At 33.9% G+C, this 19,384-nt stretch overlaps 1 protein-coding gene and 1 long non-coding RNA gene across 3 annotated transcripts in view; one reads left to right on the forward strand and one right to left on the reverse strand.

Moving 5' to 3' along the window:
* Nucleotides 1-19,384, reverse strand: part of LOC126759127 (uncharacterized) — a 167,153-nt gene that overhangs the window by 118,654 nt on the left and 29,115 nt on the right. The gene's annotated exons all lie outside the window — the stretch shown is intronic.
* Nucleotides 1-19,384, forward strand: part of LOC126759125 (neuronal acetylcholine receptor subunit alpha-7-like) — a 151,122-nt gene that overhangs the window by 54,942 nt on the left and 76,796 nt on the right. The gene's annotated exons all lie outside the window — the stretch shown is intronic.

Here is a 19,384-nt window from a genome sequence, read left to right on the forward strand (position 1 = left end):
GGTAGAGTTTCATATAGGTTACGTATGCGCAATGTAGAACCCATCACTGTTATAGAAGCAATTAGTTAACAGTCCGCACTCAATGTATGAATGGCAATTGAACATATTTGACAAGAAATTCATTCTCTTTGATTCTTTTGAAAAATTTAAATGTATGTAAAATGACTATGGTTTTTTATTTTCTTATCAACAATATTTTTGTCCGAAAGAATCTAATACAAAGTTCACTTACTTTCTGCTTTTCTTTATTTAAACGGATAGTTTTAACTTTTTCCAACCTAAAGGAACCCAAAACTGAAAATCAAACAGGCAAATATTAATAAATTTCTGCACTTTAATGCATCCAATTATAGAGTGCTGAAAGCAACCTCCACAGACTATCAATATTTGGCAAACGAAATCATATAAGCACGCAAGTACTCTAATTGGCAAATAGCTAATACAGTTACAGTGCATGCAATTTATTTAATTAAATTTGATATTTGAAAATACACATAAACACAAACCAAATAATCGAAATTTCGCCCACAAATGGAATGAATTCGAAGTGAGTAATGAAGTTGAACAGAATTAACGGAAATAATAACACAACTTGAAATGAATCCAGTTGATTAGCATCACAGTTGTCACCCACTTTTTACCAGCCACAAACTATTTCAACCAACCATTTGTTAAACTTTATTTTATTTCTCAATAATCTGAGATTTTTAACATGAAGAGTTAACATCAGAAAGATATTACTGTATTTGATAATGTAGTAAAATATTTTAAAACAAAAAGAGCCTCTCTCACATTATAATACCATAATAGGAATTTAATTAAGCATTAAAATAACGTTTGCAGATAACTACAGGTAACAAATGTCTATACATACACATTAGGGTGTTTTTTTTAAATATTCATTGTTTTAATCCCCTCATGAAATACCCTATGGTAATGGTATGTACTAAAAAATCTATGAAAATTCCATACAGCCTTACTTAAAAAGCCGAATATCTCGAGAAGTATTAATGATAGTGATTTTACTCTCGGACCTTTTTTGTAGCAAATAAAATGTCCTACAAGTTTGTCACTTTTCTATAGGTCTTGTCATTTACGAGACAAATACAAAAATATGCGATTTTCGTGGAAAAATCAGGTTTAGAGCACCGTACTACCTTGCCGGTGTGAAAAAGAGAAAAATGAACTAGAAAAAAGTGCCAAATAAGCACTAAACATCCATTCATTTACAAAAGCAGCTCCCATATTGGAATTCTCAAATAACATGCCAAACACTTTTATCAATAAGTTTGAGCCTAAAAGCTGATATGGCAATATTTACGCAAATTTGGGAATAAAGGGACCAAAATGTGAAAAAAACATGAGAAGACTTAGAAAATTCAAAAGGCTTTCATTCTGTAGATAGCATCAATTGAGACCAACATAACTTTACTTACTTAAAATACATGTGCGAGTGTATCCGATCCGCACAAATAATTTTTTTATTCAGAAAGGTGTTTTATTCATTCCACTTATCAACTTAGAAATTATCACTCTGTTTCATAGTTTGTCAGTTAGCTAACTTGCGAGCTTAATATCTGGGCTCAACTATTTCGATTCAGGAACAAATAAAGGTATTTAAAATCATCGAGTATGAAGCAATTAAAAAAATATGTAATTTCAATAAATTAAACTTTAGTTAAAAGTTATGTGTACGAAGAAAACCATTAAATTGTTGATTCGAAGAAGTATGTCAATAACCCCTGCTGCAAATTTCAAAAATAGAAGTAACAGCAATACCAAATGTTGTTGTTAGTTGTGATACACTTATATGGGACACCGGTATGCCATGAACCATTGCGACAACAAGTTCTGTGTCTGTTCATGCTTCATTTGACCTGGCTGTCGTCCGTCGGTTGGCACGGAATTCCGTTGTTTATCATTGCATCTCTGGCGAAGAAGTCAACAAACACAATTGGCATATGAAAGAAAAGTTCTTACATATATCTAAACATATAAGTATTTCTTTATATGTATATGTGTGTAAAAAAGATCCAAAATCGCCTTCTTTATTCTTTTGTACATAAACTAAATAACAGCAATACGAGTATAATAAGTACTACCATTAAGGGTACAAATGAAACTCAGTGCAACCGCCGTCTTATTATAAACTTATGAGGTTGATGCACACATATTTACATACACCTTTACTTAACTGTAAGAGCTTCCTGTCATTTGCATTACAACAGTTTTCATTTAAAGATCTTTAGAAAACTCTCTAAAAGCGTAAATAGCGAATTTAATTTTAATTCATTAATTTTTTGATAAAGTTTTTACAGAACTTGCTTTTAAATTTTTTTTTCTCACAAGTTTAACAGTACAAGTAGCGAACTAAACAGACTCAGCTCGTCATGCATGCATTTATAAATGCATTTTATATGGTGGTGGTTCGTGGCAAACTTAATGTGCCCTGTCCAAGGCAACTTTTTTCGGCTGAGAGCTTGTGCACCCTCGCAAGCTTCCTTTCGGTTTTTCAACCAAAGCCTTTAAATATGTGTATCTAAGCCCCACTACTTTAATGTATGTCATATATTGAGTGTACTGTGAATTATTGATGTTGCCGCATTTTTCTGTTTGCACTGCAGTCATCACTTTCGACAAATTTCCCTCATTCTTGCGTCCATTCTACCCAGCAAGTTGTTATTGGCCAACCTGAAGCAGTTGCAGTTGCTGTTGCGGGTGTAAAGCATCATGGATAGCAGTTGTTATTTGTTGGCACTCTCTACTGGCGCATTCGACTGCACTTAACAGTATTATAGACAACTTTCATGGCATTGTAATGAGCAATGTAAGCACCTTTAGAATCCTACATGAGTTTTTTATAACATCATCCTGGATAATTTAAGTCTGAGAATTGGTAAGTGAACTATGGAAGGAGGGTGGAACATGAAAAAAGGGTAGGACGGGCCAGTTGCTTAGGCAGTGACTACGGAGGTTGCTAATGATTTATTTTGCAAAGAAGAGGTCTTGCTTGCTGTTTAAAATGATTAAGTGTTTTTTAATGCACTTTGAATATTGTTCTAAACTTAGGACGACTACTTTACTGCAATTATACTGCTTAATCCGGCTATCTTCTCTGAAAAGCTCGCTTTGTGATTGTTGCACATTTCATTTGAAATGGATATAATTTTCTCAAAATGGCAACCAGAAACACTTATAGTAACTTGAATCTGTAATATACAAATATTTGTTAGTGTTAGTTAAAGCTGTTTGTTTAATATTTTAAATATTTCTGCACATTTTGCAACCATGTACATGTATGTACATTTGTGATCATATACTGACAGGTTTCCTCAATTCCGTTGTATTAGTTATGAAGCTTCTGAGTCGGTGTTTTCTTATGGATAACATCGTATGTGCTCAGAAATTTTACCATATTTTACGATTATTTTCTCACTTGTCTTGTCTGCCCACCAACAATGTAAGCACATTGCATTAAAAACTTGTATGAGGTAATATAAAGAATCCGTGTGTTATGTAAGCTATCACAAACCCACAAATTACCCGAATTTTGAGGAAAGCTTTTCATACCCTCCTCCCTTTTCTTTATATGCTCAAATTTAATATTGAAATTACTTTGGAAAGCAGCAGCCTGCTTACTATGTGGCTGTGAAGTCAGTAGGGTGGTCCTTTTACAAATTGTATGATAATAAAACTGATTTTAAGGTACAGGTTGTCTTAATAATATCACTGCTTTTTCCAGATTCAGCAACAAAAGAATTTAGAGGTTTAATATAATTTTCAAAAAATATTTTTAAAAATTTTTTGCATGTGTAACAAAAGATCTAATTCATGTTGGCATATAATTGACCTGAGTGCCGGAAATGAATCGATATACAGAGCTATGTAGAAGAGAATAATATTTTTTAATTCATTAAGCAGTTTCATTCAAACCTTTGCATGGCTGATCTTTTAGGTGAAATTAAAAAACAAAACACTATGATGATGAGACCGTGCTAAGCCCTTTTAGACAATACACATACCACCTAAAGAAAATGAAGAAGATTAAATGGAAAATGCAAAATATGCCGAGTTTGCTTGCTAAATGTGGGATCTAAGCTTTGCATAGTCTGTACGCCAAAGAAAACAGCAACACAACAGGAAATCGAATGGAAAGTACAAAATAACACAATAATTCAGTGGCCTAAAATCCTTTTAAATTTTTCCGAATTTCTTTTCTTTTTACTCCACTTAAAACATGTAAAGGTGAAACGAATATTGAGGTCACCAAAGGCAAGGCGTTGAGAAAACAAAATGCAAATGTATGTATACACCCAAGTACAACGCCATAGGGAGCCGGGCATTAAAGATTCAATTCAATTGTGAATTCATTACACATTTGGGCCAATCGATTGGAAGAATAATCGAGACTTTGATTTTATGGCGTAGAAAAGAGCTTTTCAGCAGACTTTAGTCACTTTCGTAGGTGATGTGGTGATGCTAATGGTGTTTCTGAAGGGGCAATTGTAGTTGGTGATGATGCCGGTATTGCGAGATTTAGTGCTGTTTGCAAATAAGTGGTGTCTACAGTAACCTTTTGGGTAGTAAGTAGTACAAAGCGGAATATAAGTAAATTGTAATTTTGGACATTTCTATTCTTAAAGTGTTCATCATCAGAAAGTCACCTTTGCTATCCAGAACAATGTTGTATTTACAAGAACTGAATCAAATGCATTAAATTTTCAATTGTTTTTCAGATTTTAGCGAAAAAGTATTAATCTCTCATTATTCGCTCCCACCTACGGAAAGACCTCAAATGGCCTTATAAATACGTTCATTTTGATATACGGAACAATCCTTTCTTATATAATTATGAAGCCAGCCATGCTAACACTATACATATCAACACAGAAGAAATCTCAGCAAGATTCATATTGACTTATGCACACTTCAGTGCATTCAATTAAAACCAATGCAAATATTCCCACTTCACCCACTCCATATCAATGTGCACTGCAACGCATATCTCCCCTACCCTCCACTAAATCCGCAACCGCTTTCCCTCATACGCAGAAGCATATACCTGAAAGCCTGCAGACACATTTTCGCTTGCCAAGGAAGTAACTGAGTCAAAGGTTTTGGCATTTTCCAATCATTTTCCATGATTTTCCAGTCTGCATCAAATTCGCTTCCGATTAGGCAGTGCCGCTAATATCCTACTGCACATTTCACAACAACAACAGCAACGCTAACTGTGTTCTCCGTCATAAAGTAACCAGCGTTATTGGTAAAGAAAGCCTACAGCGATTTTTTTGAAAATTGTATGAAATTACTAATTTCAAGAAGAAGATGAAAAAGGCTTCACCATTGTGATGCCGACGATACCGATTCTTAACTCAACGATCTTATTAATGTTCTAATGTACCTAACAATCAGCGAAAATCGCCAATTTGTGTTTGCTGATTCCAAGAAGTAACTGAATTTTTTTATTATAACAGAGTGACGAAAAACAACGTTAATGCAAGAACTTTGGCTAACATACTTTGAGGTCACTTCATAAATGTTTGAAAAAAATAAAAACAGGAAATTCTAGGTTTTGATTTTATTAATTTGAGCATTCTTATGATTAAATATGAGCTTAATAAACAGCAGCAGCTTTTTTTATTTATTCTCAAAATAACAGTAGCCTTTAAATTAACCTGCTAAGATAAAATATATTTTCCTCCTGACTCCTTGAGAGAATCCAGCACTGAGAGCAGATAGCTTTCAAAAATCTCGAAAAGTGCAAACATGACATCACAATATAAATGATGTGATACGCCAACAAAAAAACCAACGAAGTATCACTCAAAAGAAAGATTTGAACACCCATTACTTTAAGTAAAACCTGGAAGCGAGTGGCAAGTAGAAAGTAAAATAAGAATGTAGTATGGTGTTTCATGTTTAATAAACTAGGTAATTAAATAGATGTGCATGTACTTGTTAAACTAGTATGTCACTCACCGATGTTATAATGGTGATCAATTTTTTCATTAGCGTTTTTCTTCTTTAAGTATGCCATGGACTTTTTACTTGACTTCTTCTTTACTGTTTTTATTATTTTATCTCATGATAATAAATTAAATACGGATATTAATGACAGTTGTCGGCCCAACGATACAATTTTCTTGTATGAAAGTATTAATCGGTACAGTGCTATGTATAAGAAACTGAGATAAAATATTTGACTCTAAAACTTATTAACTCTTATTCCCCTCTTCTCTGTACTCAAAATAATCCATCGAACAGTTATTAAAAAGTTCTTCATTATATAAATGATATTAATTTTAAATAATAAATAGTATTTTATGAACACATTCATGATTAATTTTGAGCAATTTATTTGTCTAAAGGTCTCGCTTCTAAAACACTCCATTAGAAGCTTACCATATAGTTACATACGCCCAGCTCCCAAATGCGCCAGCGGACGATTGCAAACTTTACCATGAATCGGTGATTATGATTGTTGAAGTCATTTGCATTTATTTAGTTCTCATCTTTACCTTTTGAGTTTCGATTACTTGTCCGCACCAGGCAAGGTTTAATGTAAACAGCAAATTTTGCTGGAATGCAGTTTAATTTTGGTTATTTTCAGTATTTTAATCAACACAAATTTTTTGCGCCTCTCAGCTAATAAGACACTAACATCAAGAAAAATAAGTATCTTTTGGTTATTTATGAATATTTGAATTCAAAACTAGAAACCTTTAATATTAGTTTTATAATAATTTCAAATTAGAACCGGCACTATACACTTCATATTTTTTCACAATAATTAGAATGGCCTTTATTCAGCAATCTTCTACTTAAGACTCATTACAAAACAGCCAAATTTTTGTTGAGTATTTAAAACTATAAGTCCCTTTAAAAACAAATACTAGTCACTTATTGGTCAGATCGCAGGGACAAATCATCGTTTCATCTTTAAGCCACTGCAAGTTCATATATAATTAATTTAAAAACACATTTAATTTACATAGAATAACATTAATTAAAACCTAATCAGATTTGCTGAATACGTATATAACCAACAACTCAACATTCCTTTATTCGATTTCAAACATTGTTTGCAGCTCCAGCTCCTTTCGCTTAAGAAATCATTGACATAAATGGTCATCACTTTAGCTGTCGCCCAGCAACTGCCGACTAATTACGACGGGTATCTAAAATTAAATTCACAGAGCTTGCAGACAGCGACAGAGAAAGCAATTTGCTCATTTGCTGGAGACAAAATAAATTGTCTTCAAAGTTCTTTTATTTACTGTATAGGAAATTTCCTCTTAGGTCCTGAACTTCTGCATGTGAACTCTGCGCATTTCCTATAATCATTTGGCATTCTCCCGTCATTCGCCATTTATATACTTCATTAATTTGTATTTTTAATTAAGTTGTTAAGCTTGTTGTGAAAAACATAATAAATATGATAAACAAAAAAAAAGTGCCAAGATGATGAGAAGAATAATAAGACTGGGAAGTTTAATTTCAACCGATTTCCGCAGGCAGCGACCTGAAGAGTGCAGTTACTTCACTTAGAAAAGTATACGAAAACATTAACATATCATTGTACCTTCTGGCATTCCTAAACTAAACACCGAATGGGAGAAATATTCATGCGTGTTTTTTCAGCAACACGTTGTTCTCATATGTCTGCAATAAATCACGTTTCTATTAATAAACATATTCAAGTGAGTTTGCGTAACACTGACGCAGATATCCCTCAAAATGGGCATATTTGCAATCCTTACCAGAGAGTCACTTGCCGTACTGTCTATTCATTACACGCCTGAAATAAAAATGAAAGTTAAGATTAAAACAACAACAGCTGGGACGTCAAATGAAAACTCCAAAAGTTTAATTTATTTTTAATAATACCCCGCACTATCTCTAATGTTAATGACATTACCTTGCTGCAATCGAAAGGACTTGAGCTTGCATCCATATAAAATTGTTCTCATTCAAGAACAGAAGCCGTTGGACCATATGAAATATTGTGAAGTTGCTGATATTTTGTTGAAACCACTTGAAAACGATAACGATCCTCATCTTCTCCGATGAGGCCCCACTTTCATCTGAGCGGTGCGGTAAATAAAAAACTGTCGATTACGTTGCGAAGAAAACGCAAAAAAAAAAAATAGATCTTGACAACATCTGGTACCAACAAAACGGGGTTATGTGTCACACAACGTGTGCAACCACCCAATTATTGCGAGAAAGGTTTGGAGGTTCGATTATTTTAAGATATTGTGTCATTGAATGGTCTCCAAGAAGTTGTGATTTATTTCCATTAGACTACTTCTTGTGTGGTTATTTGAAATCATTGATCTTTAGCCATAAACTAGACTCTTTTCAAGCTCTTTGAGTCATGAACGTGCTATTCATGACATATACATACATAACTGGATTTAGTGGAAAAAGTATTCAAAAATTGCGTTCATCGAATTCGTTTCTGCAAAAGAAGTCATGGATGCTATTTGAACGATGTTTTATTTAAACATGACATAAAAAAAATTGAGTTTCTTTAACAATTAGTGTGTGTTTTTAAAGAAATCTTATCAATGTACAGTTATTTGTTGCAACGTCGCACATTAAGTACATATAAATGCTCACATGTGTTGTGAGCTTATGTTCCCGCCTCATCGCTTGTACTTGACGATAAGGTCCGCCCTACTTTGGGCATTAGGAGGGAGGAGTTTCTGTTTTTTTGTCGTCGATTAAATTATTTGTAGTTCTTTTTCTAATGTTCCGTTTGTTGTTTTTTGTTTTCTTATTCTATTTTCATTATTTCTAATTCGTTCTATTATTTTCTAATTCATTCGTTTTTAGCACCAACTTTTCGAGTGGATTCGACAAAATTTCAAAAAGTAACAGCGAATCATACATATACGTGACAGCAAGTTGAATGGTCATGACGCTAACAGCAGCTCTAGCGGTCTTTAGACCACTCACTGCAATAAGTAGGACAGATGCGAAACGCTAAAAGTAGTAAACGCACAAACACATACTAAAGAACTAAAGCTAACTGCCTCCACACGCTGGTGACCACATCGACCAAATGCTCTTGTCCTCTTTTGTTGACCAAAAGTGGCAAAGTGCCACTTATCAGCACTTCAAAGGCCTTTTCCATGTTCACTTTCACTAACAACTCAATTAGACCTTGATTCTCTTGATAATTCTTCTCTACTCGTCCTCCAGCGCTGTAAAGATAATGATTTTAATATAATTTACTCAACACGTAATATATTTAAATACATTAAATATTAATTTAAACGAGATGGTGTTGCCAATGTTTGCACTTGTTTGATGAATTGTCCAAAAAAATTTAATATTTAGAAGGCAAATGCAACTATGCACTCAATAAATCATATAAAGCTGCCGGATTAGAAGGACAAATCCTTCGTGGCACAAATCATATAAATGGCGAATCCAAATCGTATTGAATTAAGCATATGCGAGTTTTTTCCTTGTACTAAGCTGCAGAGCGGATTAAGGCAATCGGTAGAATAATGGAATGAAGGAATGAGTAAAGCTCGCACTAATTAAATAACTTTGAGCCATTAATGCCAGAGTGCTTAAACTTATGGCAGTTAGTTTAAGCGGGCTATTAAACGAGGAAAGGATTAATTTATTTGTGCATATATTTAAAGTTATTTAAATTAGAAAACCAGCAGCAATTCGCTTATGAGGAATATTCAGAAATGACAAAATTAATTGGTCGTAAGACTACTGAATTTGAAGAGTTTTACATTTAATATGTTCTGATGCATGTTACAGTAATGTCTCACTCACTTTTCGTTGTTGTTATTTTGTTTTTCGACTTTCTTTCAATTCACGTTATTCCACATACTCGGAGCTGAGTTCATGGTTGCAGATAAAGATAACTGGAACAAAGGACAAATCCGCTACAAAATGCGAAATGGAGGTTAAAATTAATAACGGTATTATATTGGTTTTTTGCTTTTCGCTAATTATTCTTATGTGTAAACGCCTAGAATTTTTCTGTGTGCTTTTTCCTATAAATTTTGTTGATATTTATTTTGAAAGCGTGCCCTCCCAATTCATTGCAACAACAAAAAATCTGGAAAGTTAGTAACATAATGTCCAACACTCCTCTATACATTTTTGCGATTGAGAGCATGTAACTAATTCTCGAAAGGAGCGAAAACGATGTGTATTTACATGAACTGATCTACTACTGATACTGAACAACGGTAAATAATAATCCGGCAGTAAGAAACCTTCGACTTTAACAATAAAAAATCATATTGAACTTATAATGTTACAGATTATTAATGACATTAGGTATTTATTACTTCTTCTTCTTAATTGGCGTAGACACCGCTTACGCGATTATAGCCGAGTTAACAACAGCGCGCCAGCCGTTTCTTCTTTTCGCTACGTGGCTCCAGTTGGATATTCCAAGCGTAGCTAGGTCAGGTATTTATTACAATTATTTATATTATTTACTATTAAGCGCTAAGTTGGCTTTTGAAACTGAAAAGGGCCTCATAAAATATAAATTCAATTCAAAAAAATATTTAACAAAAATAAGAATAAATACTTTCTCAAACCGTCAACATAGAACCTCCCTACACTGAAATCGATCTAATTTCCTAAAATACTGTCCTTAAAAAGATTTCCTGGTTATTTAAAACTTCAACACACTTCACTTGAAAGTCTTAAACCAATTTGTGAGCTTAATAAACCGTGTTCTAACCGAGTTGATCGTAATTTTGTTGTTCTTTCTGCTAGCTGCGCCACAAACTTTTCTTTAGGAACTTGAAATATGAGGCAATCAAAAGGGAGCGCTGAAACTAATTCGAAAGTCAAAGCAAACGACTGTGCAGCAGTTACGCGCCGTCCTTGCTCCGGAAACTTTTCTCATCGTGATTGAGTTGCAGTTATAAGTATAACTAGACGCCGCTTTAAGTATGGACGGGAGTTTATTCAAAAATGAATGAAGTTCAAGCGCAGCAAACGCAATAAAAGCAACCGCGCACGGCTAAAGCAAACATAAATAAATAATACCAACAACAGTAGTTGCTTCTCAAGGGCATTTTTCAGATTCCTCCTTAGCCGTCGGTGTGCGTGAGCCTCCATTTTCCTTGTTTTGTTTATTAGCCTTTCTTTTCTCAACAAATAGCTGAATAGTGAGTCTTGTGATGAACTAAGTGGAGCTCAATTTACAAGTCTTTTGTTTTCTTGCGATTCTTACTGAAGGAATAAACCAGATCTTTTTTAGATGTAGTTGCAATTGTGAGTTTTTACTAAAGACCACTAAAGATTGAAGAAATCGCTGAAACATTTTGTAACAAAATAATTAGCATTAAATAATCAACAAGATTAAAATTTTATTTTTTTGGACCTACTACTATGAGCAAGAAAAGTAAGACTTTGCTCGTAATTTTAAATTCTTAACTCAAAGTAATTCCCGTTGGCCACAATAAATTTTTGCCAACGTCCTTTTACAATCAAAACTGTTATTAAATTCAATTTCCGGAATAGCCTTCATTGCGCGTAGAGTTTCACGTTTAATGTCTAATTGAGTCACCCGGTTTCCCCGGAGCGGTTGTTTGAGTTTGTTGGTTAGTATAGATTAAAAAGTGTGTGTGAAAACTCACGAAGTATCAATGCAGTATGCGACGGTGCATTATCATGGTGCAAAAACCAAGAGTTATCGGCCCATAATTCCAGCCTCTTTTTACGAAAAGCTTCGCACAAATGACGCATAACTCTCAAATAGTATTCCATGTTGACAGTTTGGCCGTTCGAAAGAAATTCGGAGTGCACCACACCTCAATGGTCAAAGAAAACTGTTAACAGTCAGTGATCTTGAACTATTTGTGCTTTCACTTTTTTTCTTTTAAAATGGCTTTCACTGATCTGACTGCTACTCGTCAATTCCCAAGCCCCAATTATTTTATTTTATTGAGGTATTATTCATCACCTCGTAGCATAATTTGTACCAATCAAAAACACTTGCTCGCGCCAAAATTATCACCGAAGGTCGTCTTCAACATTTTAAACGTTTTGCCGCCAGAAATTTGATTCCGTCAGCAAAATGTAATGGAACTTATTTCTTGAGTAATTTCATTCATCACAAAAACCGCCGAATGTACTTCAGAAAGACAAGCGTATACAAAACACTAATGAATATTTTAATGTGACGTTTGACACAATTGTCATTGGCAGTCATTCCAACCTAATAAGAAAATATTTCGACAAATGAGTATTCGCTCGAAATTTAAATTAAAAACTCATAATTTTTTTTGCCCACATAAGCTTAATACAATATCAATCCTTTATTTAGTTCATTTAACCCTGGTCGAGACCAACGCACAGTGATTCGCCTGGATCATTGTAGGCGGACAAAAGTCAATGTAAACAATCAAATAATTGACAGTACTTTGATTATAACAACCCTTGATATGTCACAATTTTAAGTAAGAATTGCGCAAAATATTCTAATACGGTTAACTACAACAAGTTTAATCGAAGTGATACGGTGTTATCATTTTTATGTTTTCAATTTAAATAATAAATACAATGTAAATAGTGATTTAACAAGATTTGTAGAGAAAAACACGACTGTTGATGAAATGGACTTTAATTTAGATGGTATGTATCCTTATTTTATGCAATTTAATACTTGGTTTGCGTTTAGATAATACGTTGTACGGGGTTTTGAAAACTCATATATAAATGTTTGTGTTCTTTTTATTTTCAAGTTTTTAACAAATGCAACTTTTTTTATCCACATATATCCAAGCTATTGTTTGAATATTGCATAACGGCAACCTTAAGCTATTCAATGACCTTTGATCGAGTACCACATCTTTCCTCCATAATTTTTAATTATTTTTTTTTCCAGATCGAGTTTGCTCTATTTCAAAAATGGAGTTATTTGAAGAATGGCGAAAATGTAAAATAGAGCAAAATTCCCGGTTAGTGGATTATGTTTTCACAAAATTTAGTGCTACAGATGTAACGCCTGATACACAGAAGGATATAAAGTTAAAAATTTCGAGTGTTTCGTCAAAATTTTCCAAAAAATGGACTGAAGCAAATATGATGATTGAACGGTTTTTAAACCAAAATCGCAGTTGGTTAGAACTAGCAGATTTACAATTTCACCTACAAATAGAACATCCCTGTCCTACCTCATCAACTGGAAGCAATCGACCTCAAGGTAGACCAAAAAAAAATTTTGAAGAGTCGTCTTTTAAAACAAAAAAACTAAGGGTTGATGACTTACTAGAATCGCCAAGGGCCATCGAGTTGGCCGAAGCCGCTGAAGTAGCAAATCGCTTGGAGGGTAATAGAAACATAGCTACTTCGATTAGAAAAAGTTTGAAATCTACAGAAAAAAAGAAGTCTGGTAATACCACATGTGAAGGCAGGCAATTGACAAGCTTATTATGTGGATTCTAAGTGCACAAGTTACTCGCATAAACAGACGCGAAAATGGTGATTGAAGGCGGGACATAAAGTTTTTCCATCCTATTTTAGTTTACGTATGTAAGTCTAAAAATTGTGTTTCGCTGCAGATGAGCATATCTTGGTAACAGAAACGAGCGCCGAAATTAAACTTCAAGCCATTTTGGATAAAATCGCTAAACGTTTAATTGAAGCGCAAAGTGAAGTTTTCAAAGCAAAAATATATCTTCTAATTAGTCACACTAATCAGCAAATGGGGATGTGACGGGAGCTCCGGCCATAGCGCTTATAAACAGAAATTTGAGAACTGCAATGCTACTGATGAGTATCTGTTTGTTTTTGCTATTGTTCCATTGAGATTGAGTGACGATGCCAGCCAAAATATTTTATGGCAAAATCCGCGGCCTTCGTCCACACTTTATTGTCGCCCAATTAAGCTGATTTTTTCAAAGGAAACAACTGATTTTACTACATCAAAAACTAACAAGGTTTTGGAATCAACTCACTCAGAGAAGTTCCCAAAAAGAACAGATAAATTACGGGTGGAAGTTCTAAATTTAATTGTCTCGCCTTGAATACCATCAAAAGTACCACGTCAGGTAACATATGACCATGACGATAAAGATTGTGTAGTATCTCATTCAGATGAATCTAACAGTGATGATGAGTCATTTAATGAGTAATGATGTAGTAGTATTAAGCATTCTGTTGTTGTGTGTTATTGTTATTTTTATTATTGTTATTATTTTTCTCTACGTTCAAATAAATGTTATTGTATGTTCTGATATTAAAAAAATAATTAAATATATTTTTTACACAATTTTTTGTTTTATATACGTAAATCTAAAAATAAATATTAATTTTTTCAATGAAACTTAAGATAATTAATCAACACGACCAACATATATTAAATTTCAAACTAAAATATTTTTGTCCCCCTAGCTTGTACTAAACGATACACTGTGCAATGGTCTGATACACTTAGCCGAGACCAATGGTGCTTGGCTAGGCCAAGTGGTGTTTACATACATTTGTATGGAAATACGTGTTGTATTTACGCTCATATATGTACAATATAGATACATTTTTGAAATTTCTTACCTCTCGATTTGGTTGAAATCAAATTGACTGCCTTGTTCACGCTTGGCGTGGCAATAGCATTCACAAAAAATGTAACATTTTGAGAAAAATTACATTTTTCTTAACCTTTAAAACGCTCTAGCGGCTAAAGTATTTGACCTAGATAAACATACAAACCAATTTGGACATGTAACGAACATGAAAACAGATAAATCAACCGTGCGAAGTGGTAGAAACATACCAAAGTTCATACATTTTCATACAAAATATATGGGGTCTAGCCAAGCACCACTGGTGCACTAAGGTGTAATATTATAATATCCTTTTTTTGTCCTTTTCGATACGATATCCTTTAATTTTTTTTCTGAATTCTATAGACAATAAAATTCTAGGAAGCTACCTGGAAGCGCAAGTCGTTTGCTACACTCTAAATATATTTAAATAACATTTGAAAACAAAATATGCCTGGCCAGACCCGAGGGTCTCGATGAGGGTTAAATTATTTATTACTGATGATGCATTAAAATCGAAAATAGATCAAATCTGCTTCCCACTCGTTAACCGTGAACTAAAAACTAATTCAATGGCACATCAACTCAATCAGCTAACAATTTGTAATAAAATGATAGCTTGACGTAGACATGAGACCCTTAGATGGCAACAAGTCTCGTTCAATTGCCTTTACTAGAATATGTTAAAGTTGGCAGGCAAAGTGAAAAGTGAATTTATCATTTATCGTACTTGATATTACCCACACACTCTCACACACTTTCGTTTGAATATTCTTCCGCTGCCGGTTAACGTGTTGGCTTTTATAAGCTTCACTGACAACATTCTCCGAGAGCAGTGGCGCGATTTAACGTATATTGAATTATGTCACTCAAATATGAAGCTTTTAAAATTTATTGAAGATAAATCATCATCGTTTTCCAACTAATTACAATCAACGTCTGTAAAAAATCATAAAATCAAGTTCGTGAGTAGTGGAACAGGCGAAGCGTGGCGCCATTCGGTGGCTTCTTAGTGAAAGTGACAAGAAAGGCATTTCTTATATATAGTAATTATTTTTATCAACAATTTCAAAGTAAAGTAAATATGCAAAAAGTTGTTACATATAAAAAAATCGTATAATTAATATGGCATACTAAATTTATTTTTGTAATACCGACAGCTGTCAACAGTCATCCGCGGACGATTTTTTTAGCAAATTTTAATATTTCAAACGGTCTCCGCCTTTGCGTTTGGTTACGTTGTTCTCCATCAGTATAAATCACTTTCTAGCCATACTTCAGCTTGGCTATCTATTTAAGTACTGACCTTGATTAATCAACTTCTGGTTTTACTTGGAGTCATTAATTCCACAAAATGTACAAACAAAAACTACAATAACGCGATGTAAGAAATGCGAAGGCAGCAATTTCCGAAGTAATCGTTTCACCGACAATAGCCACTATGGCTCCACAGTGAAACGCGTTTGCTTGCTTGGTGCCAGTGAAAGTTGTGTGGCTTTTTCGTTGGGTTTGACACTGAGTTATGTGCAGAACCGCCTATTTCGGTACCCACTGCCTAGATGACTTTACAAGCCAACGTCACATCTTCAAATTTTCGGATTAGCGAAGTAGTCGCTTTTTCTCCCTTTTTGCTGGATTTATTTCGTTTAATTTTTGACTGTTTCGAACAGTTTGCTTGACTAAATTTGGTGTAGTTTGCAAAGAGTCAATTGCATCCAACTGTAAAAATGTTGGACTTTTACAGGCAATGTGGCAAAACAACACTAACTGTAAATAATGGCATTTATGTAACAAATTTTACTATCCAATTATTTTTGAATGGCATTGAGGAATGCAAAAGGAAAGTTTTGATACTCTGAGATTTATCTGCAGCAAAGCATATTTTGTCCCGAGGCACAACTGAAATACATTTAACAGGCCAAGCCATTGAACAAATTTTCTAGCTGTTCAACACGATGACAAATTCAAATAAAATATTTTTGTAAATGAATATTCCAATTGTCTTCTCATTCACATAGCTTGAAATACAACTCAGCGAATTATTTAATAATTAGAAAAGTTTTATTGGCATAGTAAATTCGATAGCTTTCCGCAGCTTATTACGATTCTGCGACCTTCGATTAGCTTTGAATAGTTTTGTAACAATTTTTTCGTCCTAAAAATAGTTTTTATTTAACCTAGAACAAATTTTTATTCACAGAAATTAGTTTATAGGAAGCTGTATTAATGCAGTATTGAACATATGTATGTAAAGTTTCAGTTTCTAACTAAAAAACGGAAATAACCAAAAAATATGCTTCAACCACCATAAATGCTCGCGACTAATATCTCCTCGTTCTTCCCACTTCATTGCCTTCAGCTCAACTTCTTATTTACTCTTCTCTATGGAGAGTTGTTGAGAAAAATGCAGCAGTGGTCGGGAAAGCAGCGAAAAGCCGACAGGTGCCTGTCAGCCAAGAGTCGTCAGTGTCAGTCACATTTAAAAACGCCTTAACCTTAGGTAACTGCATAATGTTGCTTTGGGAAATTGAAACGAAAGTGAAATGCTGCAGCACACAAATAATGCATGGAGCCAGGGAATAAAGTAAATATGCACACACATACATACGTACAGATACATAAAATATATGTTTAAGGATATGTTAATAGTTCGTTTGACCATTTGAATGAGTTTTCTGGCTGAAAGCAGCCCTCATACGAGTATAAATGCGGTTAAACACTGACAAACAGAATTGGAAAAGAGAAGCTGAAAAGATATACAAAGTAGGACACTTTGCGATATTTTGACCCATTTTGTTTGCTTCAATTTGTGGGCCACTCAGGGCAGAGCTCTTTATTGGACGTTAAGTTAAAAGTCATATGTATAACCTCCGATTTCAAAGAAACTCAACAATGCTGGTTCAGCGTGTTCATATTTCTAACGAAATTTCATTAGTAGCAGATATTCAGTTAAAAGTATACTTACTGATATATAAAGAATGTTAGAAACATACCAAGCAGCTAATTAAATCTGCTGAAAGTCAATTAAATTAAAAGCAGCGGACACAAAGGCTGTGTTCACAGAATTCATTTCTCTTCGTCAGTTTAGATACATATACGTACGAGCTTATGTCTTTGTAGTCGTATGAGCATTCTCATGTGTATACTAATCCCTGCATTTAAATTAGTTTTATTTACATGAAAACAGTCGCAACTCAAGTTCACTGGATGAGGGGGCAAAAGAGAAAAATGAAAATAATGTTTCCAAGTTTAATTAGGTAATATGTACATACACATACTTTGCCTGTTTTTGTGGAGCCCACTAACATTTCTTATCTCCATCAAAAAATCTTTGCTTTCTCTGCAAACACAGAAAATGGAATGAAAGTGAAATTCCCAGCATATTTGCACATGTGAATGTAGATTTATTGTATTATATGTGTTTGTATGTGAACAACAGTGACATTTCCGCAATATTCATTTAGTTTTATCATTTATTTCACTTTTGTGACTTTTGCTACAAGTTTTTGCTAAACAATGGGCTTAGCTTTGACGATTTAATTCAACTTTCATATTCATATATGAATATGAGAAAGAAAATTCTGCCGCTTGACGATAGCGGCGAGAGTTCAATTAAATGTAATACTATAGGTTGAAGTGTATGCTGAAATGACATTCAAACTTCTTTGAAAAGTTCCATTGCAAAAGTACCTCAATGCTCCTTTGAAAGTATTAGGAAGATAGGCTAGAGGAGCGATAGCCAACAGCAGATATATTTGCGAATTCAACCGAAGGGAGGATGAAGATAAAAATTGTGTGACAATGTATCAACCCTGGATACAACACAGAAAACTGGATATAATGATAAACCTCATTTAGAGAGTCTTCCGTTTATTTCTGATAATCCTTGCGAACTGTTATAATATATAGGGTGGCGCAAAAGTCAGAAGATGATCAGAAGATGCTACAATGACAGTAGTAAACACATGCGAAATACACGTAAATAAACAATGGTACGCTACACTGCGCGCCACAACCGATATGCTGAAGGATGCATTTCCCGGGCGCCTAATCTCCCGTTTTGGCGATTTGCACTGGCCAGCAAGATCGCCTAATTTGACCGCTCCAGACTTCTTATTGCGGGGTTTTTGTCAACAAGCCTCAGACTCTTGTACTTCTTAAAGACAATGTCCGTCAAGAATGTGAGGACCTATCGCCGGAAGCTCTGGTCAAAGTGATGGAAAATGCCATGAAAAGGGCTCAAATGACAATCAACAGTAGCGGCGACCATTTACATGATATCATATTCCCGACTTGATGTAAAAAAATTTAAAAGACCAAAAAAAATAATCCACAAGCAGAATCAAAGTTTTTCATTTTTTAAAAAGTTTTTCATTTTCCAAAAAACATCGGAAGATAATTTTTGCGCCACCTGTTATATATTTTTTATAACTTTGAAACATCTTATACAATATATGTAATTATTCTTTTCTGATTTCTCAGTATCGTATTTCGGAAGATTTTCTGATTTTTCTGAATACTCTATAGAACTGAAATTATAATATAGCACTTAAAGTTATTGAACTTGGCTGATCCTTTACATTTAAATTCTTCGTATTATGATGTATTTTCAATAAATAAAAAATATGATTAGATGAAGTAGAAAATGAGACAGATATATAGTACTCTCATTATCGTATTTATTTCAAAATATTCATATAATAAACTAACCGTAATTTGTACTTTTTAGTTTAAAATTGTGATTTCCTTACTATAGAAGGTAAAAAAATTCTGACCCTCAGCATCTCTATTGCAGAGATTCACTACAAATTTTCAGAAAAGTGATATGAATATGAATCGCA

Source organism: Bactrocera neohumeralis, chromosome 5 (assembly GCF_024586455.1).
Source record: "Bactrocera neohumeralis isolate Rockhampton chromosome 5, APGP_CSIRO_Bneo_wtdbg2-racon-allhic-juicebox.fasta_v2, whole genome shotgun sequence".
Classification (NCBI taxonomy): Eukaryota; Metazoa; Arthropoda; class Insecta; order Diptera; family Tephritidae; genus Bactrocera; species Bactrocera neohumeralis.